Below are 27,207 nucleotides of genomic sequence, written 5' to 3'. Positions count from 1 at the left end.
GACTGGTTTTACCGCCGTGCTTTGCACACAGGTGACTAGCGGGTGTCTGTTTCTCAAACTTTAGTTGAACCGAGTGTGGCTACGCCCGGTCCTTGCGAAGGTTAAAACATCACTAACTTGACGAACTATCGTTGTGGTTTTGATGCGTAGGTAATAACGGTTCTTGCTCAGCCCGTAGCAGCCACGTAAAATTTGCAACAACAAAGTAGAGGACGTCTAACTTGTTTTTGCAGGGCATGTTGTGATGTGATATGGTCAAGACGTGATGCTATATTTTATTGTATGAGATGATCATGTTTTTTAACCGAAGTTATCGGCAACTGGCAGAAGCCATATGGTTGTCGCTTTATTGTATGAAATGCAAACGCCCTGTAATTGCTTTACTTTATCACGAAGCGGTAGCGATAGTCGTAGAAGCAATAGATGGCGTAATGACAATGATGCTACGATGGAGATCAAGGTGTCGCGCCGGTGACGATGGTGATCACGATGGTGCTTTGAAGATGGAGATCACAAGCACAAGATGATGATGGTCATATCATATCACTTATATCGATTGCATGTGATGTTTATCCTTTATGCATCTTATCTTGCTTTGATTGACGGTAGCATTTTAAGATGATCTCTCACTAATTATCAAGAAGTGTTCTCCCTGAGTATGCACCATTGCGAAAGTTCTTCGTGCTGAGACACCACGTGATGATCGGGTGTGATAGGCTCTACGTTCAAATACAACGGGTGCAAAACAGTTGCACACACGGAATACTCAGGTTAAACTTGACGAGCCTAGCATATACAGATATAGCCTCGGAACACGGAGACCGAAAGGTCGAACGTGAATCATATAGTAGATATGATCAACATAGTGATGTTCACCATTGAAACTACTCCATCTCACGTGATGATCGGACATGGTTTAGTTGATTTGGATCACGTAATCACTTAGATGACTAGAGAGATGTCTGTCTAAGTGGGAGTTCTTAAGTAATATGATTAATTGAACTTAAATTTATCATGAACTTAGTACCTGGTAGTATTTTGCAAATTATGTTATAGATCAATAGCTCGCGTTGTTGCTTTCATATGTTTATATTGATATGTTCCTAGAGAAAATTGTGTTGAAAAATGTTAGTAGCAATGATGCGGATTGGATCCATGATCTGAGGTTTATCCTCATTGCTGCACAGAAGATTTATGTCCTTAATGCACCGCTAGGTGACTGACCTATTGCAGGACCAGATGCAGACATTATGAACGTTTGGCTAAGCTCAATATGATGACTACTTGATAGTTTAGTGCACCATGCTTAACGGCTTAGAATCGAGACTTCAAGGACGTTTTGAACGTCATGGACCATATGAGATGTTCCAAAAATTGAAGTTGATATTTCAAGCAAATACCCGAGTTGAGAGATATGAAGTCTCCAACAAGTTCTATAGCTAAAAGATGGAGGAGAATCGCTCAACTAGTGAGCATGTGCTCAGATTGTCTGGTTACTACAATCGCTTGAATCAAGTGGGAGTTAATCTTCCAGATAAAATAGTGATTGACAGAATTCTCTAGTCACCATCACCAAGTTAGTAGAACTTCGTGATGAACTATAATATGCAAGGGATGACGAAAGTGATTCCCAAGCTCTTCGTGATGTTGAAATCGACGAAGGTAGAAATCAAGAAAAAGCATCAAGTGTTGATGATTGACAAGACCACTAGTTTCAAGAAAAGGGCAAAGGGAAAGAAAGGGAAACTTCAAGTAGAATGGCAAACAAGTTGTCACTCCCGTGAAGAAGCCCAAAGCTGGACCTAAGCCTGAAATTGAGTGCTTCTACTGCAAAGGAAATGGTCACTGGAAGTGGAACTACTCCAAATATTTGGTGGATAAAAAGGATGGCAAAGTGAACAAGGGTATATTTTGATGTACAGGTTATTGATGTTTACCTTACTAGTGTTTATAGTAGCCCCTGAGTATTTGATACTTGTTCGGTTACTAATATTAGTAACTCGAAACAGGAGTTACAGAATAAACAGAGACTAGTTGAGGGTGAAGTGACGATGAGTGTTGGAAGTAGTTCCAAGATTGATATGATCATCATCGCACACTCCCTATACTTTCGGGATTAATGTTAAACCTAAATAAATGTTATTTGGCATTTGCGTTGAGCATGAATATGATTTGATCATGTTTATTGCGATACGGTTATTCATTTAAAGTTAGAGAATAAATTGTTATTCTGTTTACATGAATAAGACCTTCGATGGTCATACACCCAATGAAAATAGTTTGTTGGATCTCGATCGTAGTGATACACATATTCATAATATTGATGCCAAAAGATGCAAAATGATAGTGCAACTTATTTGTGGCACTGCCGTTTGGGTCATATCGGAATAAAGCGCATGAAGAAACTCCGTAAAGATGGATTTTCAGAATCACTTGGTTATGAATCATTTGATACTTGCGAACCATGCCTTTTGGGCAAGATGACTAAAACTCCGTTCTCCGGAACAATGGAACAAGCTACTGACTTATTGGAAATAATACATATCGATGTATGCGATCCAATGAGTGTTGATGCTCGTGGCAAGTATCGTTATTTTCTGACCTTCAGAAGATGATTTGAGCAGATATGGGTATATCTACTTGATGAAACATAAGTCTGAAATAGTTGAAAGGTTCAAAGAATTTCAGAGTGAAGTGGAAAAATCATTGTAACAAGAAAGTAAAGTTTCTGCGATCTGATCGCGGAGATGAATATTTGAGTTACGAGTTTGGTCTTCAATTAAAACAATGTGGAATAGTTTCACAGCTCACGCCACCTGGAACACCACAACGTTATGGTGTGTCCGAACATCGTAACCGCACTTTATTGGATATGGTGCTATCTATGATGTCTCTTATTGATTTACCATTGTCGTTTTGGGGTTATGCATTAGAGACAGCTGCATTCACATTAAAAGGGCACCATCTAAATCCGTTGAGACGTCACCATATGAACTGTGGTTTAGCAAGAAACCCAAGTTGTCGTTTCTTAAAGTTTGGGGCTGTGATGCTTATGTGAAAAAGTTTCATCCTGATAAGCTCAAACCCAAATCGGATAAGTGCGTCTTCATAGAATACCCAAAGGTAACTATTGGGTACTCCTTCTATCACAGATCCGAAGGCAAGATATTCGTTGCTAAAAATGGATCCTTTCTAGAGAAGGAGTTTCTCTCAAAAGAAGTGAGTGGGAGGAAAGTAGAACTTGATGAGGTAACTGTACCTGCTCCCTTATTGGAAAGTAGTTCATCACAAGAACCGGTTCCTGTGACAACTACACCAATTAGTGAGGAAGCTAATGATATTGATCATGAAACTTCAGATCAAGTTTCTACTGAACCTCGTAGGTCTACCAGAGTAAGATCCGCACCAGAGTGGTACGGTAATCCTATTCTGGAAGTCATGTTACTTGACCATGACGAACCTACGAACTATGAAGAAGCGATGATGAGCCCAGATTCCGCAAAATGGCTGGAGGCCATGAAATCTGAGATAGGATCCATGTATGAGAACAAAGTGTGGACTTTGGTGGACTTGCCCGATGATCGGCAAACCATAAGAAATAAATGGATCTTCAAGAGGAAGACGGACGTTGATAGTAGTGTTACTATCTACAAAACTCGACTTGTCGAAAAAGGTTTTTCGACAAGTTCAAGATGTTGAATACAATGAGATTTTCTCACTCGTATCGATGCTTAAGTCTGTCCGAATCATGTTAGCAATTGCCACATTTTATGAAATCTGGCAAATGGATGTCAAAACTGCATTCCTTAATGGATTTATTAAAGAAGAGTTGTATATGATGCAACCAGAAGGTTTTGTCAATCCTAAAGATGCTAACAAAAGTGTGCAAGCTCCAGCAATCCATCAATGGACTGGTGCAAGCATCTCGGAGTTGGAATATACGCTTTGATGAGTTGATCAAAGCATATGGTTTTATACAGACTTTTGGAAAGGCCTGTATTTACAAGAAAGTGAGTGGGAGCACTACAACATTTCTGATAAGTATATGTGAATGACATATTGTTGATCGGAAATAATGTAGAATTATTCTGCAAAGCATAAAGGAGTGTTTGACAGGAGTTTTTCAAAGAAAGACCTCGGTGAAGCTGCTTACATATTGAGCATCAAGATCTATAGATATAGATCGAGACGCTTGATAAGTTTTTTCAATAAGTACATACCTTGACAAAGATTTTGAAGTAGTTCAAAATGAACAGTCAAAGAAAGAGTTTTTGCCTGTGTTACAAGGTGTGAAATTGAGTAAGACTCAAAGCCCGACCACGGCAGAAAATAGAAAAGAGAATGAAAGTCATTCCCTATGCCTCAGTCATAGGTTCTATAAAGTAAGCTATGATATGTACCAGACCTATTGTATACCTTGCTCTGAATTTGGCAAGGGAGTACAATAGTGATCTAGGAGTAGATCACTGGACATTGGTCAAGAATATCCTTAGTAAGGACTAAGGAAATATTTCTCGATTATGGAGGTGATAAAAGAGCCCGTCGTAAAGAGTTACATTGGCGCAAGCTTTTACACCGATCCAGATGACTCTAAGTCTCAATCTGGATACATATTGAAAGTGGGAGCAATTAGCTAGAGTAGCTCCGTACAGAGCATTGTAGACATAGAATATTTGCAAAATACATACGGCTCTGAATGTGACAGACCCGTTGACTAAGCTTCTCTCATGAGAAAAACATGATCACACCTTAGTACTCTTTGGGTGTTAATCACATAAGCTTTGTGAACTAGATTATTGACTCTAGTAAACCCTTTGGGTGTTGGTCACATGACGATGTGAACTATGGGTGTTAATCATATACAGATATGAATATAGGTGTTAAATCACATGGTGATGTGAACTAGATTATTGACTCTAGTGCAAGTGGGAGACGGAAGGAAATATGCCCTAGAGGCAATAATAAAGTTATTATTTATTTCCTTATTTCATGATAAATGTTTATTAGTCATGCTAGAATTGTATTAACCGGAAACATAATACATGTGTGAATACATAGATAAACATAGTGTCACTAGTATGCCTCTACTTGACTAGCTCGTTGAATCAAAGATGGTTAAGTTTCCTAGCCATAGACATGAGTTGTCATTTGATTAATGGGATCATATCATTAGGAGAATGATGTGATTGACTTGACCCATTCCGTTAGCCTAGCACTTGATCGTTTAGTATGTTGCTATTGCTTTCTTCATGACTTATACATGTTCCTGTAACTATGAGATTATGCAACCCCCGTTTGCCAGAGGAACACTTTGGGTGCTACCAAACGTCACAACGTAACTGGGTGATTATAAAGTAGCACTACAGGTCTCTCCAAAGGTACATGTTGGGTTGGCGTATTTCGAGATTAGGTTTTGTCACTCCGATTGTCGGAGAGGTATCTCTGGGCCCTCTCGGCAATGCACATCACTATAAGCCTTGCAAGCAATGTAGCTAATGAGTTAGTTATGGAATGATGCATTACGTAACGAGTAAAGAGACTTGCCGATAACGAGATTGAACTAGGTATTGGATACCGACGATCGAATCTCGGGCAAGTAACATACCAATGACAAAGGGAACAAAGTATGTTGTTATGCGGTTTGACCAATAAAGATCTTCGTAGAATATGTAGGAGCCAATATGGGCATCCAGGTTCCGCTATTGGTTATTGACCAAGAATAGTTCTAGGTCATGTCTACATAGTTCTCGAACCCGTAGGGTCCGCACGCTTAAGGTTTCGATGACAGTTATATTATGAGTTTATGAGTTTTGATGTATCGAAGGAGTTCGGAGTCCCGGATGAGATTGGGGACATGACGAGGAGTCTCGAAATGGTCGAGACGTAAAGATCGATATATTGGACGACTATATTCGGAGTTCGGAAAGGTTCCGAGTGATTCGGATATTTTTCGGAGTACCGGAGAGTTACGGGAATTCGTATTGGGCCTTAATCGGCCATACGGGAAAGGAGAAAAAGGGCCAAAAGGGTGGCCGCACCCCTCCCGTTGGACTAGTCCAAATTGGACTGGGGAGGGGGGCGCCCCCTTCCTTCCTTCTCCTTCTCTCTTCCCTTTCCTTCTCTCCTACTCCTAATACATGGAAGGGTTCCTAGTTCTACTAGGAAAGGGGGAATCCTACTCCCGGTGGGAGTAGGACTCCCCTAGGGCGCGCCATAGAGAGGGCCGGCCCTCTCCCTCCTCCACTCCTTTATATACGGGGGCAGGGGGCACCCCATAGACACACAAGTTGATCTACGGATCGTTCCTTAGCCGTGTGCGGTGCCCCCCTCCACCATATTCCACCTTGGTCATATCGTCGCGGAGTTTAGGCGAAGCCCTGCGTCGGTAGAACATCATCATCGTCACCATGCCGTCGTGCTGACGGAACTCATCCCCGAAGCTTTGCTGGATCGGAGCTCGGGGATCATCATCGAGCTGAACGTGTGCTGAACTCGGAGGCTCCCAAGTGCTTGGATCGGTTGGATCGTGAAGACGGACGGCTACATCAACCGCGTTGTGCTAACGCTTCCGCTTACGGTCTACGAGGGTACGTGGACGAGCACTCTCCCCTCTCGTTGCTATCCCATCACCATGATCTTGCGTGTGCGTAGGAATTTTTTTGAAATTACTACGTTCCCCAACAATGATCTAGCATAACATGTATAAAAAATGATGAATGGTGGCTGAGCCACAGATACCATGTCAGCTATATGATCATGGAAAGCAATATGACAATGATAATGTGTGTCATAAATATAGAATGGTGGAAGTTGCATGGCAATATATCTCGGAATGGCTATGGAAATGCCATAATTGGTAGGTATGGTGGCTGTTTTGAGGAAGAGATAATGACGTTATGCGTGGTAGAGCGTATCATATGGCGGGGTTTGGATGCGCCAGCAAAGTTTGCACCATGTCTCAAGTTGAGAAAGGGCAATGCACGGTACCGAATAGGCTGGCAAATTACGGAAAGGTGAGAGTGCATATAATCCATGGACACACATTAGTCTTAAAGAACTCACATACTTACTGCGAACGTTTATTTGCCCTCGAAGCAAAGTACTACTACGCATGCCCATAGGGGGATAGATTGCTTGGAAAAAGACCATCGCTTGTCCTCGACCGCCACTCATAAGGAAGACAATCAATAGTAAATCATGCTCCAACTTAGCATAACGAGAGACTATACGTGCATTCTTCGGGAATCACAAACCTTAATACCAATATTCTTACTAAACCACAATCATTCACTAGTACCTCCCACATATTACCATCTTTATATCACAAAACTATTGCAAGGAATCAAGCTTATCATATTCAATGATCTACATGAAATTTTTATTATATCCCTCTTGAATACTGTAGGACCTTGAAGTAAGTCTAGAGGGGGGGGGTGATTAGACTACTTGACCAATAAAAACTTAACCTTTTCCCAATTTTACAGTTTGGCCGATTTTAGCTATTTTAGGACAAGTCAAGCAATCATCACACAATTCAAGCAAGCATGCAAAGAGTATATAGGCAGCGGAAATTAAAGCATGCAACTTGCAAGAAAGTAAAGGGAAGGGTTTGGAGGATTCAAACGCAATTGGAGACACGGATGTTTTTAGTGTGGTTCCGATAGGTGGTGCTATCGTACATCCACGTTGATGGAGACTTCAACCCACGAAGGGTAACGGCTGCACGAGTCCACGGAGGGCTCCACCCACGAAGGGTCCACGAAGAAGCAACCTTGTCTATCCCACCATGGCCGTCGCCCACGAAGGACTTGCCTCACTAGCGGTAGATCTTCACGAAGTAGGCGATCTCTTTGCCCTTACAAACTCCTTGGTTCAACTCCACAATCTTGTCGGAGGCTCCCAAGTGACACCTAGCCAATCTAGGAGACACCACTCTCCAAGAAGTAACAAATGGTGCGTTGATGATGAACTCCTTGCTCTTGTGCTTCAAATGATAGTCTCCCCAACACTCAACTCTCTCTCATAGGTTTTGGATCTGGTGGAAAGAAGGTTTGAGTGGAAAGCAACTTGGGGAAGGCTAGAGATCAAGATTCATATGGTAGGAATGGAATATCTTGGCCTCAACACATGAGTAGGTGGTTCTCTCTCAGAAATGGTAAGTTGGAAGTGTAGTTTCGTTCTGATGGCTCTCTCCATGAATGAAGAGGAGGTGGAGGGGTATATGTAGCCTCCACACAAAATCTAACCGTTACACACAATTTACCAAACTCGGTGGGACCGAATCGTTAAACTCGGTCGGACCGATTTAGTAAACCTAGTGACCGTTAGTGATTTTCGGTGGGACTGACATGCATCTCGGTGAGACCGATTCGGTTAGGGTTAGGGCATAACTAATCTCGGTAAGACCGATTACACAAACTCGGTGAGACCGATTTAGTAATAAGCTTTCCAGAGAGTTGGTCAGGTAAACTCGATGGGACTGATTTGCTCTTTTTGGTGAGATCGAAATGTTACAAAAAGGAAATAGAGAGTTTACATTGCAATCTCGGTGGGACCGATCGCTCACTTCGGTTAGACCGAAACGTTACGAAGGGAAACAAAGAGATTACAACCCCATCTCGGTGAGACCGAGATCCCTATCGCTAAGACCGATTTGCTTAGGGTTTGTGGCAGTGGCTATGACTTTTGGAATCAGTGGCGCCGGATAGGAAGAATCGGTGTGACCGATTTTGGCTTTGGGTTTAGGTCATTTCTGGATGTGAGAAAGTAGTTGAGGGTTTTGGAGCATATCACTAAGCACATGAAGCAAGAGGCTCATTAAGCAACACCTCATCCCTCCTTGATAGTATTAGCTTTTCCTATAGACTCAATGTGATCTTGGATCACTAAAATGTAAAATGAAGAGTCTTGAACTTTTGAGCTTGAGCCAATCCTTTGTCCTTAGTATTTTGAGGGATCCACTTTCATCATCCATGCCATGCCATTCATTGAGCTTTCCTGAAATAATAGTCTTGGAATAGCATTAGCTCAATGAGCTATATGTTGTTATGAATTTCCAAAACCACCTAGGGATAGTTGCACTTTCAATCTCCCCCTTTTTGGTAATTGATGACAACATATAGATCAAAGCTTCGACAAATGATAATAAGATTGAATAACATCGTCGCTTTGAGAAGTATGTGATAAGCAAGAGCTCCCCCTAAATTTGTGCATGGGTTAAGATTTGCTTTGGACTGCAAATGCACAATGAATTAGGCTCATGGGTTACTCTTCCATGTCACATACATCTTGGTGGAGCGCTCAAAATAATAAACAATGAATACATGCACTCATCACCAAGCATAGTGAATGATCACATAAGATAGATAGGATAATATCAAGCATGCATAAGTGTAGCTTACGATCAAACACATGATCATCAATGTCTCACAAGCATAGTATCTCAACCAAAAGCAAACAAAGTTTAAAGACCACCAAATAAAGCAAGAGAGAACAAAAGAAACACACTCTCTCTCGAAGCCTATGATCTATACATTTTTCTCGCCCTTTGGCAAGAAGTTACCAAAAAGTTCATAGAAAATGCATAGTGCTAGATCGACTCTCAGGCTTGATCTTTTGGTGGTGGTGTCCTGATGACTCCTTGGACGAAGGCTTCAGTTGAAGTAGAGGGTGCTGGAGTGGATGCTGGAGCTGGTTGCACTGGAACTGTAGGGGCAGTAGCTGGTGCTGAAGTTGTTGCTCTAGTGTCTATCACTGGCACTGCAACTGACCTCTGGGTTCTGGGCACTCTGGCAAACATATTGGTGGTAGTCTTGCCCTGTCTCTCATGCATATCATCCTGCAGCTGCTCTACAACTGACTGAATCTCAGTTACTTTAACATCAAGGTCATGGAATTTGAGTTCCATGATTCTCTCAAGGCTCTCCTGATTCTGAGTGAGGGTGGCCAGTCCTTTCTCAATCCTTACTGTAGATGCTATCAAGTAACCAAGCTGCTCCTGTTTGGTTTTCAAGAAATATTCAGATGCCTCCTCTTGAGTTGGCATCTTGTCAGCGTTCTCCTTCTTTGCCTTCTCCTTCTTCTCCTGAGCTTGAACAGATTGTGGATCATTTTCATTCATGACAACCTCATTGTCCTCAAAGTCTGGATAAAGTGGAAAATGTTCCTTATCCAACTGATATTTCGCTGTGCCCATCTTTGAGTTAATCAATTCCTGAATCTGAGGTGCATATCCACAGCTCCTCTTCTGATCTGCTGCAGTCCTCTTAATGGTTTCAATCATTAGGCTCATGACTTTGAACTTCTGTGGCACATCAAACACATGCAACATGTTGATGGCATGCCCTCTGATCATGTTATGGTCACCAGACTTGGGCAGCAAAGTGTGCCTCAGAATCCAATTGATGGTTGGCAACCTTGACAGCAGAAAGTGAACTGATCCAAACTTATGAGTCTCTACTGCCTTGTCTAGGATCTCCTTGTACATGTGAGCCATGGAGTTGTGATCCATCTTCTTCTTTGCATAAATGTCCAGGTCATCCTCATTTTCCTTGGGGGCATTTATCGGACTTGCCCATTCTTCAACAGTGGATTGGTACCTTGTACCTTCAGACATCCAAACAATTCTACCATCTGGGTAAAAATGTGCTATGGAGTAGAACTGCATGAAAAGCTCATCATTCTAGTTGGTGAACTTCTGTCGAACAAAATCAGTAACTCCACAAGCAACAAAGCTTTCTTGCACTCCAAGATAGTGTTGCTCATTGTCCTTGATGTAGGTCCAGTCGACCCACCTCATGTCACAAACTATGGGTTTCTTGTCCAACAGAATTGTTTCATAAAAGTCCTGCTGTTCCTTTGTATGGAACCTGTAGTCAACAGCAGTTCTTCTTCTTGAAGCATATGGATCTTCCATCCTCCACAGTCTCAGCCCTGAATCCTTCCTGATTCTCATGTCCTCAGCCACAGGATGGGCATCATTGTGGTCTGGTATCTTGGGCTTGAGCTTTCTTAGGACCTGTCCTTCATCCTCATCTTCAGCAACATTGGGCACTCGGGCCTTGTTCTTCTCAGCAGCTGGAATACTCCTAGTATTCCTCTTTGGAACTTGCTTGGCCTTGAAGGCAGCTTTGGGTGCTTCCTTGGGCTTGGATGTTGCAGCCCCTAATCTAATTGCATCACCCATAAGCTTAGGTGCCTTAGGTGCTGGTGCAGCATCCTCTTCCTCTTCTTCAGAATCTCTTCTCATAGAGGGCTTTCCAAGGACCTTGGCAGTTGTGGTTCTTGCTCTCTTCTTTTTCTTGTCCTGATCACCATCATCCTCTGATTCAATTGTGAACTTCATAATTTCACCAGTGGGGACTTTTTGAGGTTTGGAAGAAGTGACTTTCTTCTCAGGTGCTTCTTCGGGTTGAGCCTGAGCTGGCACTTGAGTGGACTTTCTAGCCTTTGGCATTGGTGTCCTTTTGGCAGGAACTTTCTTCTTCAGACCTGGCTTAGTGCTATGTGCAGAGCCATATTCCTTCTTGAGCACCACTTTCTTGGAAGTAGCCTCATCTTCCTCAGCTTTGTAATCTTCATCCTCTGAATCTGAAGTTCTTTTCCTCCTTTGCCTAGTTGCAGCCTTAGGCAAATTGCTAGGAGTACTTCTGCTCCCTTCATCTGAAGTTGAGGGACTAGTGCCCTCACTCAAGTCCATCTGCTCTACTGACCTGTTCTGGCTGTCACTCTGATCTGACATACTGCAAAAGCTGACTGCTGACCCTGTGAAGAGTTATAGATGAGATAGAATAGATGAGCATCACAAAATGCAGAGATTTTTGCAAAAGAATGATTCAAAAGTTCAGTTTTAGTTTTCCACAGAAAGCATTTCGGATCAGCCGATTTTCAAACTCGGTGATACTGAAGCAGTTTTGGAACCTAAACTAATGATCTTGGTTGGACCGAGTCACAGTTCGGTGGCACCAAGACTGCTAGGGTTTCACAGAATCCTCAAATCGGTCGCACCGATTAGTAATTCTCGGTCAGACCGAGAGTCACTAGTGCAATGGCATAAGCCAAATCGGTGAGACCGAGTTTTTCAACTCGGTGGGTCCGAGATGGTTTCGGCGGAAACCTAACCCTAAAAATTTGAATCTCATCGAATCTATGGACTACTTTGGCTGGATAGAGGAGTTTCAATCGTGGCAAGATTCAATAAGAATACAATGTGCTTGGAATCAGACGTGGATAGCACAAAGATCAAGTCCATACCCTAACTTGGCGGTGGACTTGCTACGGCGGCAACGGTGGGGACGAAATCCATTGACGGCGGCGGAGACCAGCGACAGGAGGCTGCTGGCGACGAGGAGACGATCCGGAGACCTCCGATGGCAGAGCGAGCTATTGCGCGGGCGAAGGGTTTCGGAGAAATTTCCAAAATTTTGCCCGTGGCTATATATAGCCCGACCCTGTCAGTGTGACCGAGTGCAACAACTCGGTGGCACCGAGATGCATAACTATGTTCAGTTAAAGCAAATCGGTGAGACCGAGAAGTTCAAATCGGTTGCACCGAGATTGAAAACTCAGATCAACTTGGTGATCTCGGTAGGACCGAAATGGAGGAATCGGTCTGACCGAGAATCACAAAGAGGTTTTGGAAGTTTAAGTCTATGACGAATCGGGGACTCCGAGTGCTCCTCACACAGAGTGATTCGAATCTGACTTGATCAAATTTTGTGATGTAGCATGAATAGAGTTTCATAGGAGAAAAGCATAGATAGCTAAAAAAGGTTCTTAGGCATTCTTGTCCATCCACTTGGCAAAAAGAAAAGAACCCAAACAATCAAAACAACAAGTGGATGTCCTTGAATGAGTAAAATATGCACCAACATGCTCACACAATAAGATGGCAAATGAAATATGTGGCAAAGCATGCACAACCAATTCTAGCATCTATCAAACAATTGGCGATGACTAGGTCATCTATATATGAGTATATTGACTTAGGAGTCAAATGAGAACATTTGATCATAGGTCATACTCATCGTTTATGCGCAAGTGGGGTTACCACTTTTACATAATGCATTGATGTGTTCACACCATTAGAGTTGCTTTGACTCAATTCTTAGAGTTAAGCTCCCCCTAGATGTGAGATCCCCTCCTAGAGGGATGAACTAACCTTGGGTTTTGTCGATGATGACTTCATGTAGGTGTTGAAGATGTAGATGCTCAATGTTGGTGTAGATCATTTGGAGCAATCCTTTGGAGTGAGTTGCACTTTCAACTTACCTACATGGGTTAGTCCCACAAGGAACAAACAAGAATATCCATAGACATAGAGTGATGCACGCACATGATGATGTCCATGAAATCACTAGGTTACCTTGTCCCTTGCCTTACCAACATGAGGGTTTGTGACTCCTTGAACTAGTGCAAGATGTGGAAGTTGATTGCACTTCTTCTTGCCAAAATGATATGAGTGAAGAATGTTGGCAGAGTCACCCTCAAGAACTCTCTAGTTCTTCTTCTTCGGGATCCACATCATCTTGATGGGAATCCTTGGAGTTTTAGTTGTACTTGATGAAGTAGAACTTGACGTAGTCTTGGGGACCCACTTGAACGAGGCTTTAGGTGCTTCTTCAAATGAATCAATCTCTTCTTGAAGCTTGCCCTTGCCTTTGTTCTTATGGTCTTGTGGTGGAAGATCATCTTGAGCTTGTGTTCCCTTGAAGGAAGTAGGATCATACTTCTCTTGTTGAGGAACAAACTTCGTCTTGGGGTATTGATCTTCTTCCCACTCAACTCCATTGGCATTGAACTTTCGTTCAAAACCAACACCTTGATTCTTCCAGTGCCTTCCTTGCTTGCGTACAATTTCCTCGAATTGCTTACTCCCGGCAAGGCTCTTGTAAACACCTTTCTCTATAATTCCCTTCAATAAGCTATTTTCTTGCTCAAGTGCAACTTGGCTAAGAGAATCATTAGTGGAATCAAGAGAACTACTAGAAGCAACAATATTGGATTTAACATTATTATTGTTACTACTAGAGGAAGTATCTTTCTTGTACTTGTTACTAGACTTGACTTGAGGCATGTAAGTAGATAAGAGTAAATGCTTGGCAATGTAAGAAGAACTTTTCTTGCAAAGATCATCATTGATTGCTTTTAAGAACTCATGCTCTTGCTCAAGATTGAGCTTTTCAAAGCGTAACTTCTCATGAGCCCTTAAAAGTTCTCGATGATCTTCGTAGATAGTTTCATGAGCTAACTTAAGAGAGTTTAGTTCTTTAGTTAGAAGCTCAATCTTCTCCTTATCATTTTCATTCGTTTTATCTTGATTAGCATGATTAATTGACGTTTCATCACAGTATTCATCACTAGAGTTGTCAACAAGTAAATCATCATCCACAAGCAAGTCATCTTCATCACTATTGAAATCAACATACTCAGGATGTGTTACCTTTGGACCTTTGGCCATGAAGCATCTTCCAACACCTTCATTTGGTGAGTCAAATATGTCGTCGGTGTTGGTTGACACAAGTGCTAGACCGGCAACACCTTCATCTTGAGTATATTCGGAGTCGGAGTGATAGCTTCTCTCGGAGTGATTGTCGGAGTCGGAGCCGGATACCCATTCACCAACATGATCTTGATGTCTTCGTTTTGTGTAGCTCCTTGATGACTTGTCCTTCCTTTCCGAATCCTTGCTTCTCCGTGAGGGTCTTCATTCATAACGATCATCTCTACTCCTCCTCTCTCTTGGTGGTGATTTTTCTCTTTTGCTCCTTCTTCTTGGAGAATCTTCTCTTCTTTTGTAGGGTGTCGTACACTCATTAGAGTAGTGTCCGGGTCTCCCACAATTGTAGCAATTGCACTCTCGACTAGAAAATCTTTTGTCATTGTAAGACCTTGACTTGGAGCTACTGTCTTTGCTTCTACTCTTGTAGAATTTGTTGAAGTTCTTCACCATTAAGCTCAATTCTTCATTGAAGGTTGGTTTCTCACTTGATGATGTGGGGGCTTCACTTGAGGCTTTGTAAGCACCACTTGACTTGTTGTGAAGTTCCTCCTTATCCTTGAGTGACATCTCATGAGCAACAATTTGTCGGTCATCTCTTCACTCCCTAAGCCGGCAATCTCATTTGTGATAAGAGCAAGCCTAGAGTACATTTCAGCGACACCTTCACCATCCTTCATTTTGAACTTGTCAAGCTGACTTTGGAGCACACCCAACTTGGATTCCTTGACGGACTCGGTACCTTCATGCATATCAATCAAAGTATCCCAAATTTCCTTTGCATTCTCAAGACGGCTGATTTTGTTGAATTCTTCGGGGCACAATCCGTTAAAGATGATATCACAAGCTTGAGCATTGTATTGCAACATCTTCAATTCTTCCGCATTAGCTTCACGGTTCGGTTCTCTCCCATCAAAGAATTCACCTTGCAAGCCAATACAAATAATTGCCCAAACGGCGGGGTTATGTCCAAGAATATGCATTTCCATCTTATGCTTCCAACTAGCAAAATTAGTACCATCAAAGTAAGGACCTCTACGGTGATAATTTCCCTTGCTAGACGCCATACTCTCCTAGGTTGTGAAACCAAGGCTATGACCACCAAAAGCTATGGAAATCAAAGCAAATGGAGACCAAAGCTCTGATATCACTTGTAGGACCTTGAAGTAAGTCTAGAGGGGGGGGGTGATTAGACTACTTGACCAATAAAAACTTAACCTTTTCCCAATTTTAGAGTTTGGCCGATTTTAGCTATTTTAGGACAAGTCAAGCAAACATCACACAATTCAAGCAAGCATGCAAAGAGTATATAGGTAGCGGAAATTAAAGCATGCAACTTGCAAGAAAGTAAAGGGAAGGGTTTGGAGGATTCAAACGCAATTGGAGACACGGATGTTTTTAGCGTGGTACCGATAGGTGGTGCTATCGTACATCCACGTTGATGGAGACTTCAACCCACGAAGGGTAACGGCTGCGCGAGTCCACGGAGGGCTCCACCCACGAAGGGTCCACGAAGAAGCAACCTTGTCTATCCCACCATGGCCGTCGCCCACGAAGGACTTGCCTCACTAGCGGTAGATCTTCACGAAGTAGGCGATCTCCTTGCCCTTACAAACTCCTTGGTTCAACTCCACAATCTTGTTGGAGGCTCCCAAGTGACACCTAGCAAATCTAGGAGACACCACTCTCCAAGAAGTAACAAATGGTGCATTGATGATGAACTCCTTGCTCTTGTGCTTCAAATGATAGTCTCCCCAACACTCAACTCTCTCTCATAGGTTTTGGATCTGGTGGAAAGAAGGTTTGAGTGGAAAGCAACTTGGGGAAGGCTAGAGATCAAGATTCATATGGTAGGAATGGAATATCTTGGCCTCAACACATGAGTAGGTGGTTCTCTCTCAGAAATGGTAAGTTGGAAGTGTAATTTCGTTCTGATGGCTCTCTCCACGAATGAAGAGGAGGTGGAGGGGTATATATAGCCACCACACAAAATCTAACCATTACAAACAATTTACCAAACTCGGTGGGACCGAATCGTTAAACTCGGTCGGACCGATTTAGTAAACCTAGTGACCGTTAGCGATTTTCGGTGGGACTGACATGCATCTCGGTGAGACCGATTCGGTTAGGGTTAGGGCATAATGTAATCTCGGTAATGCCGATTACACAAACTCGGTGAGACCGATTTGGTAATAAGCTTTCCAGAGAGTTGGTCAGGTAAACTTGGTGGGACCGATTTGCTCTTTTTGGTGAGACCGAAATGTTACAAAAAGGAAACAGAGAGTTTACATTGCAATCTCGGTGGGACTGATCGCTCACTTTGGTTAGACCGAAACGTTACGAAGGGAAACAGAGAGATTACAACCCCATCTCGGTGAGACCGGGATCCCTATCGGTAAGACCGATTTGCTTAGGGTTTGTGGCAGTGGCTATGACTTTTGGAATCGGTGGCGCCGGATAGGAAGAATTAGTGTGACCGATTTTGGCTTTGGGTTTAGGTCATTTGTGGATGTGAGAAAGTAGTTGAGGGTTTTGGAGAATATCACTAAGCACATGAAGCAAGAGGCTCATTAAGCAACACCTCATCCCTCCTTGATAGTATTGGCTTTTCCTATAGACTCAATGTGATCTTGGATCACTAAAATGTAAAATGAAGAGTCTTGAGCTTTTGAGCTTGAGCCAATCCTTTGTCCTTAGTATTTTGAGGGATCCACTTTCATCATCCATGCCATGCCATTCATTGAGCTTTCCTGAAATAATAGTCTTGGAATAGCATTAGCTCAATGAGCTATATGTTGTTATGAATTACTAAAATCACCTAGGGATAGTTGCACTTTCAAATACCTATCATATTAGGACCAAATTCGTAACTTGTGCATATTGACATTACTATTAGCAACTCTCAAAATGATATAAGTGAAGGATGAGAGCGCAACTTTTTCTTTAAATATAACCACCGTTGTGCTCTAAAAGATAAGTGAAGCACTAGAGCAAATGACTAGCTCACAACATATAAGTGAAACACAAAGAGTATTCTAAGGAATCACGTATAATGAGTGTCACTCTCAAAAAGGTGTGTGCAACAAAGATGATTTTGGAAAACTAAAAAGCAAAAAAGGAAAGACTCATCTCATATCTTGTGACGAATAAAAATATAGCTCCAAGTAATTTACTGATAGTTGGTAGAAGAAAGAGGGAGGGCATCTGTCGGTGTCAAAACAACGGATCTCGGGTAGGGGGTTCCGAACTGTGCGTCTAAGGTTGATGGTAATAGGAGATAGGGGACACGATGTTTACCCAAGTTCGGGCTGATAACCCACAAGCATAGGGGATCGCAACAGCTTTCGAGGGTAGAGTATTCAACCCAAATTTATTGATTCGACACAAGGGGAGCCAAAGAATATTCTTGAGTATTAGCAGTTGAGTTGTCAATTCAACCACACCTGGATAACTTAGTATCTGCAGCAAAGTGTTTAGTAGCAAAAGTGGTATGATAATAAAGGTAACGGTAGCAAAAGTAAATATAAATGTTTTCGGGTTTTTGTAGTAGTTGTAACAGTAGCAACGGAAAAGTAAATAAGCAAAGAACAATATATGAAAAGCTCATAGGCAATGGATCAGTGATGTATAATTATGCCGGATGTGATTCCTCATGCAATAGTTATAACATAGGGTGATATAGAACTAGCTCCAATTCATCAATGTAATGTAGGCATGTATTCTGTAAATAGCCATACGTGCTTATGGAAAAGAACTTGCATGACATCTTTTGTCCTACCCTCCCGTTGCAGCGGGGTCCTTACGGAAACTAAGGGATATTAAGGCCTCCTTTTAATAGAGAACCGGAACAAAGCATTAGCACATAGTGAATACATGAACTCCTCAAACTACGGTCATCACCGAGAAGTATCCCGATTATTGTCACTTCGGGGTTGTCGGATCATAACACATAATAGGTGACTATAGACTCGCAAGATAGGATCAAGAATACACATATATTCATGAAAACATAATAGGTTCAGATCTGAAATCATGGCACTCGGGCCCTAGTGACAAGCATTAAGCATAGCAAAGTCATAGCAACATCAATCTCAGAACATAGTGGATACTAGGGATCAAACCCTAACAAAACTTACTCGATTACATGGTAAATCTCATCCAACCCATCACCGTCCAGCAAGCCTACAATGGAATTCCTCACGCACGGCGGTGAGCATCATGAAATTGGTGATGGAGGATGGTTGATGATGATGACGGCGATGAATCCCCCTCTCCGGAGCCCCGAACGGACTCTAGATCAGCCCTCCCGAGAGAGATTAGGGCTTGGCGGTGGCTCCATGTCGTAAAACGCGATGAAACTTTCTCCCTGATTTTTTTCTCCCCGAACGTGAATATATGGAGTTGGAGTTGACGTCGGTGGAGGTCCAGGGGGCCCACGAGATAGGAGGCCGCGCCCTAGGGGGGGCACCCCCTGTCTCGTGGACAGGCCGTGGGCCCCCTGGCATTAATTCTTTCGCCAAAAATTCTTATTAATTCCGAAAAGTACCTCCGTGGATTTCTAGGACATTCTGAGAACTTTTCTTTTCTACACATAAAACAACATCATGGTAGTTCTGCTGAAAACAGCGTCAGTGCGGTTTAGTTTCATTTAAATCATGCAAGTTAGAGTCCAAAACAAGGGCAAAAGTGTTTGGAAAAGTAGATACATTGGAGACGTATCAACTCCCCCAAGCTTAAACCTTTGCTTGTCCTCAAGCAAGTCAGTTGATAAACTGAAAGTGATAAATAAAAACTTTTACAAACTCTGTTTGCTCTTGTTGTTGTAACATGAAAAGCCAACATTCAAGTTTCAGCAAATATTATGAACTAACCATACTCACAATAACACATAGGTCTTACAATTACTCATATCAATAACGTAATCAGCTAGCGAGCCATAATAATAAAACTCAGATGACAACACTTTCTTAAAATAATCATAACATGATATAACAAAATGGTATCTCGCTAGCCCTTTCTGAGACCGCAAAACATAAATGCAGAGCACCTTTAAAGATCACGGACTGACTAAACATTGTAATTCATGGTAAAAGAGATCCAGTCAAGTCATACCCAATATAAACCAATAATAATGAATGCAAATGATAGTGTGCTCTCCAGCGGGTGCTTTTAATAAGAAGGATGATGACTCAACATAAAAGTAAATAGATAGGACCTTCGCAGAGGGAAGCAGGGATTTGTAGAGGTGCCAGAGCTCGATTTTAAAATAGAGATTGAGTAACATTTTGAGCGGCATACTTTTTTTGTCAATGCAACAACTATGAGATGGCTGTATCTTCCATACTAAATGCATTATAGGCAGTTCCCAAACAGAATGGTAAAGATTTATACTCCCCCAACCACCAACAAGCATCAATCCATGGCTTGCTCGAAACAACGAGTGACTCCAACATACAACAGCCCTGGGGGAGTTTTGTCTAATTATTTTGATTTGCTTTGATCGTTTTGGATCATGGGACTGGGCATCCCGGTTACCGGCCCTTTCTCGTGAATGAGGAGCGGAGTCCACTCCTCGTGAGAATAACCCACCTAGCATGGAAGATATAGGCAGCCCTAGTTGTAACATGAGCTGCTCGAGCATACAAAACAGAATTGCATTTGAAGGTTTGGAGCTTGGCACATACAAATTTACTTGGAACGGCAGGTAATACCGCATATAGGAAGGTATAGTGGACTCATATGGAACAACTTTGGGGTTTAAGGAGTTTGGATGCACAAGCAGTATTCCCGCTTAGTACAGGTGAAGGCTAGCAAAAGACTGGGAAGCGACCAACTGAGAGAGCGAAAATAGTCGTAAACATGCATTCAAATTAATTCACACCGAGTACAAGCATGAGTAGGACATAATCTACCATGAACATAAATATCATGAAGGCTATGTTGATTTGATTCAACTACATGCGTGAACATGTGCCAAGTCGAGTTACTCAATTTATTCAAAGGAGGATACCATCCCATCATACCACATCATAATCATTCTAATAGCATGTTGGCACGCAAGGTAAACCATTATAACTCATAGCTAATCAAGCATGGCACAAGTAACTATAATCTCTAAATGTCATTGCAAATATGTTTACGTCATAATAGCTGACTCAAGAACGATGAATCATCATATTTACAAAAACAAGAGAGGTCGAGTTCATACCAGCTTTTCTCATCCCAATAAGTCCATCATATATCGTCATTATTGCCTTTCACTTGCACGACCGAACGATGTGTATAATAATAAGAGTGCACGTGCATTGGACAAAGCTGGAATCTGCAAGCATTCAACTCAAGAGAGAAGACAAAGTAATATGGGCTCTAAGTTAAATAGACAAGCATGCATATAAGAGCCTCTAAGCATTTTCAATATGGTCTTCTTGACCCCCAAAGGAAAGAAAAGAAAATAAAACTATTTACACGGGAAAGCTCCCAACAAGTAAAAGAAGAACGAGAAATCTTTTTGGGTTTTCATTTTAATTCGTACTAAAAGCATGGAAATTAAACTAACTAATTTTTTTGGTTATTCTTAAAGTTTATCAAACACACAAGAAGAAAGCTAGAAAAAGAAATTTAAACTAGCATGGATAATACAACGAAAGAGTATGAGCACCGACGACTAGTATGTGAACATGAATGTAAAGTCGGTGAGAAATACGTACTCCCCCAAGCTTAGGCTTTTGGCCTAAGTTGGTCTAATACCAATGACCGCCTGGCTGATATCCATAAGTGAAACTGGGGTTGTACTGAGATGTAGAGGCAACAGCCTCCTGAGCAGCAGTATGTTGGCCAGCTGCCTCCATTCCCCTCTCATATTCAGTTGCTTCCTCCCTGGTGACAACGTATCTTCCTCTTGCCTGATAATCAAAAAGGTAGGGGGAAGGAAGATTAACAGGGACGACATTGCGCCTGTCATAGATTAGTCGATAATGGAGGAATTGTTCATTCCTCTCAAGAAAATGATGATCAAACATAGCTTCTTTATCTCTACTACCTAAAAGAAATGTAGCGTTCCCTCTCCCCTCTTACGTCAATTGTTTTGTCGATACCCCATGTCTCCCCTTCATGCAACCTCTGCCGATTCCCTTAATTAATATCTCCCGTAACTACCGTTCAGTTTCCTTTTTTTTCTTCCTTGCAAACCCACCCGCCCGATCTACCGCCTCACCCCCGCTCGATCTGATCTAGAGGAGGGGCTTGCCTCCCAATGAAGATGCCCAAAGCAGCGTGAAGAGCGGGCACCGTGATTGCTGATAGAGGTGCGGTTGGTGTGCGAGGCGATTAGCGAGGGAAGAAGAAAAAGAGATGCGCGAGGCGATCCTGCAGCAGCTGTGGTCTGGTGGTGGACCAGTTCGATGCGTGCATGGCGCCTATCCACCATGCAGCTGTGGATGTAGGTAGATTTGATTGATTCGCCGGTGTTACTTGCACAGCGTCGTCGGTGTTTGTCATTAGGAATAAGAAAAGGGGAGGGATGAAGCAGCGCCTTGCAGTGCGAATAGCGTGGCACGAGGTCTCGCTCTGTTCGGCGGCACCAAGCGTCTAGCCGCTAATTGGAACGTGGATTGGGTAGTGACAGCTGCAAACCTAGCAAGTACAGGTACATCCAGCGGCGGAGTAGGCATGGCGCGCTCCGACGGCGATACAATGGGATCATCCATAGCAGCTCGCTCTCCCAACGCTGGCACAAGCAATTGGGAGGCACAAAATATCCCAAGTAATTGGGCTAGCAGTCAAACCGCGTGCCCGCTCTCCCAAGTGGAACTACAGAGGGACGTTTCAAGCAATTGGGCTAGTAGTCAACTTGCTAGCCAACTTGCACAGGTATATATGTTTTCAGAATTTTTGTGTTTGCCTTGTGGATTTTTCAAAAATATTCTTGTGAATTTTAATGGATCAAAGACATGAATTGCATATCATATAAGTTATTAATGTGTATACTCCCTTCGTTCCTAAATCTAAGTATTTTTAGAGATTCATATATGGACTACATACGGAGCAAAATAAGTCTAAAATAAGTCTATATACATCCGTATGTAGTCCATATTAAATTTTCTAAAAATACTTATATTCAGGAACGGAGGGAGTAGACTGTAGAGTTATGGACTACTTTGGATTTTACATAATTATTTGCTCAAGTTCACTCCACCTTAACTTTTTATTTAAGAAATTACATGCATTGCTCACGTGTGATGTTAAAAAAAGGAGGGTTAAGCCTAATGAAGTTTTTGGTTGAGTTAATTTTTAATAGCATGACCTGGTATATCATCCATGCATACATAATGTTTTCCCGGTGCAACGCACGGGCACTTACCTAGTCCAAATAAACAGGAGGTACAATCATATCCCCCTCTCGTGGAGCTATATTAAGAAAATTAGCTACACGGGTTGCATAAATTCCTCCAAAGAAATCTCCCCTTCTACTATTATTCTGCAACCTACGTGCAACTATTGCCCCCAAGTTATAACCTTTATAACCTGACACAACACTCTTGAGGACACAAAGATCAGGGGCACACATGTGACATACTTCTTCCTTACCGTTAATGCATCTACCAATAAAGAGAGCAAAGTAATGTATAGCAGGAAAATGAATGCTCCCTATGGTAGCTTGTGCTACGTCCCTAGATTCTCCCACATCAATACTAGCAAGAAAGTATCTAAATTCAGATTTGGGAGGATCATTAATATTACCCCACTGTGGGAGTTTGCAAGCAGTTGTGAAATCCTCTAAATCCATGGTATAAGATGTATCATAAATATCAAACATGACACTAGGAGAATTACGCGCAGAAATATATTCGAACCTCCGCACAAAGGAATCAGTCAATTGATAATATTGAGGACACTTATCTTGTAAGAAGTCGTCCAGCTCGGCATTACACACATACGCGTCAAATTCCTCCTTGAAGCCTGCTTCGACCATAAAATCATCGGATGGCCACTCACAAGCCCGTACATTTGCGTCCCTTGGCAAATTAACATCTTGTTCACGTATAGCAATCCTTGGCCCTTTCTTTGCCGAGGAACCTCCTTGGTACATTCTTCTAAGCATATTTCTTTTTCTGAAAATTTCTGAAATTTTAGTAACTTCAAAATAAAAGTGAATAAAACTAAACAAGATTGATAGCAACTACTCCTACAAGTGCCTAGAGCCTATATCATGCATTGGAATTGCTTGGGACCTTAAAAATTTAACATGCAAGCTCAAGAACATGGTCACCTATGTAGCAAGAATTTGCAATGAATAAAGCACTAGAACAAAAACTAATTGGACCAATGGAGGAGTCACATACCAAGCAACAATCCCCCAAAGCAGTTTTGTGAATGGAGCTTTGAGCTAGGAGATCAAAAATCGCAGCAAAATGAGCTAGAACTCGTGCTTGAGCTGGATGGGGTTTTTTTGGGTAGAAGATGAAGTGTGTGGGTGCTGGCATAAGTGGAGGGGAGCCACCAGGGGGCCACGAGATAGGGGGCGCGCCCTACGGGGGGGCGCGCCCTCCTCTCTCGTGGCCTGGTGCTTGCCCCTCATGCAGTGTTTTCAGTGCCTAAAATCCTCAAATATTCCAGAAAAAATCATACTAAATTTGCAGGGCATTTGGAGCACTTTTATTTTCGGACTATTTTTTAATGCACGGATAATTCGGAAAATAGACGGATAACACTATTTTTGCTTTATTTATTCTAAATAACAAAAAGTAAAAAGAGGGTACAGAAGGTTGTGCCTTCTAGTTTCATCCATCTCATGATCACCAAAATGAATCCACTAACAAGGTTGATCAAGTCTTGTTAACAAACCCATTCCGAATAACACGGAACCGGAGAAATTTCGAATAACACTAAGTTACCTCAACGGGGATATGAAAATCCCCAACAATAAGAATATCATACTTTTTCTTCACAGTAGGGAGAGGAAATTCAAAACCTCCAAAAATGATAGTTGGAACTTTTTCAATAGAATTGATGCTATGAACTTGAGATTGTTTCCTCGGAAAGTGTACCGTATGCTCATTACCATTAACATGAAAAGTGAAATTGCCTTTGTTGCAATCAATAATAGCCCTGCAGTATTAAGGAAAGGTCTACCAAGGATAATAGACATACTATCGTCCTTGGGAATATCAAGAATAACAAAGTCCGTTAAGATAGTGACATTTGCAACCACAACAGGCACATCCTCACAAACACCGACAGGTATAGCAGTTGATTTATCAGCCATTTGCAAAGATATTTCAGTAGGTGTCAACTTACTTAATTCAAGTCTATGATATAAAGAGAGAGGCATAACACTAACACCGGCTCCAAGATCACATAAAGCAGTTCTAACATAATTTCTTTTAATAGAGCATGGTATAGTTGGAACACCCAGATCTCCAAGTTTCTTTGGTATTCCTCCCTTAAAAGTGTAATTAGCAAGCATGGTGGAAATTTCAGCTTCCGGTATCCTTCTTTTATTTGTAATAATATCCTTCATATACTTAGCATAAGGATTTACTTTTAGCATATCGGTTAAGCGCATACGTAAGAAAATAGGTCTAATCATTTCAGCAAAGCGCTCAAAATCCTCATCATCCTTTGACTTGGATGGTTTAGGAGGAAAGGGCATGGGTTTCTGAACCCATGGTTCTCTTTCTTTACTGTGCTTCCTAGCAACAAAATCTCTCTTATCATAATGTTGATTCTTTGATTGTGGGTTATCAAGATCAACAGCAGGTTCAATCTCTACATCATTGTCTTTGCTAGGTTGAGCATCAACATGAACATTATTATTAACATTATCACTAGGTTCATGTTCATCACCTAATTGTGTTTCAGCATCAGAAATCGAAATATCATTGGGATTCTCAGGTGTGTCTACAGTAGGTTCATTAGAAGCATGCAAAGTCCTATCATCTTTCTTTTTCTTCTTTTTAGAAGAACTAGGTGCCTCTAAATTATTTCTCTGAGAATCTTGCTCGATTCTCTTAGGGTGTCCTTCAGGATACAAAGGTTCCTGAGTCATTATACTAGTTCTAGTAGACACTCTAACAGCAAATCATTTTTATTATTTAATTCATCAAGCAAATCATTTTGAGCTTTAAGTACTTGCTCAGCTTGAGTAGCAACCATAGAAGCATATTTGCTTACACGGTGAAGTTCATGTTTAACTCTAGCCAGATTATCACCTACGCGTCCTATCTCGAAAGCATTATTCTTTAACTCTCTACCAACATAAGCATTAAAACTTTCTTGTCTAGCCATAAAGTCATCAAATTCGTCTAAGCATGGGCTATGAAATTTAGTAGAGGGTATTTCAACTTTATCATATCTACAGAGAGAATTTACCTTTACTACCTGTGTCGGGTTATCAAGTCAATGTGGTTCTTCAGGCGGTATATTCAGACCATGTATTTCTTCAATAGGAGGTAAATTCTTAACATCTGCAGCTTTAATACCTTTTTCTTTCATTGATTTCTTTGCCTCTTGCATATCTTCAGGACTGAGAAATAAAATACCTCTCTTCTTCGGAGTGGGTTTAGGAATAGGCTCAGGAGTTGGCTTAATTGGTTCAGGAATTACTTCAGGAACTGGCTCGGGAAGAGTCCAATTATTTTCATTAGTCAACATATTATTCAATAATATTTCGGCTTCGTCGACTGTTCTTTCCCTGAAAACACAACCAGCACAGCTATCCAAGTAGTCCTTGGAAGCATCAGTTAGTCCATTATAAAAGATATCAAGTATTTCATTTTTCTTAAGAGGATGATCGGGCAAAGCATTAAGTAACCGGAGAAGCCTCCCCCAATCTTGTGGGAGACTCTCTTCTTTGATTTGCACAAAATTATATATTTCCCGCAAGGCAGCTTGTTTCTTATGAGTAGGGAAATATTTAGCAAAGAAGTAATAAATCATATCCTGGGGACTATGCACACAACCAGGAGCCAGAGAATTATACCAAGTCTTAGCATCACCCTTTAATGAGAATGGAAATATCTTAAGGATATATAAATAGCGAGACTTCTCATCATTAGTAAACAGGGTGGATATATCATTCAACTTGGTAAGATGTGCCACAACAGTTTCAGATTCAAGGCCATAAAAAGGATCAGATTCAACTAAAGTAATAATATCAGGATCAACAGAGAATTCTAGCATTTAGAGACTGCTGCTTCCATTTAGCTAATAATTTCTTAAGATCATTTCTATCATTGTAAGCAAGAATTTCCATAGCAGCTTTTTTCATTCATAACATAACCCTTAGGAACAACAGGTAATACATAATCATTGGGGGAACCTTCATCATCACTATCATCAATAATAGGTTCTTCAATATTTTCATTCCCCCTAACTCTAGCATGTTGTTCATCTAGAAATTCACCTAATGGCAAAGTAGTATCACACACATAAGTAGTTTCATCATGCATAGCAGAAGTGGCATCATCAATAACATGGGACATATCAGAATTCATAGTAGTAGCAGGTTTAGGTGTCGCAAGCCTACTAATAACGGAAGGAGAATCTAGTGCAGAGCTAGATGGCAGTTCCTTACCTCCCCTCGTAGTTGAGAGCAAAATAGTAGTTTGATCGTCTTTCAAGTTCTTCATAGTGATCAACAGATATAAATCCCAAGTGACTCAGAGAATAGAGCTATGCTCCCCGGCAACGGCGCCAGAAATTAGTCTTGA

Source organism: Triticum dicoccoides, chromosome 6B (assembly GCF_002162155.2).
Source record: "Triticum dicoccoides isolate Atlit2015 ecotype Zavitan chromosome 6B, WEW_v2.0, whole genome shotgun sequence".
NCBI classification, from domain to species: Eukaryota; Viridiplantae; Streptophyta; class Magnoliopsida; order Poales; family Poaceae; genus Triticum; species Triticum dicoccoides.
This window is presented reverse-complemented; position numbering follows the sequence as displayed.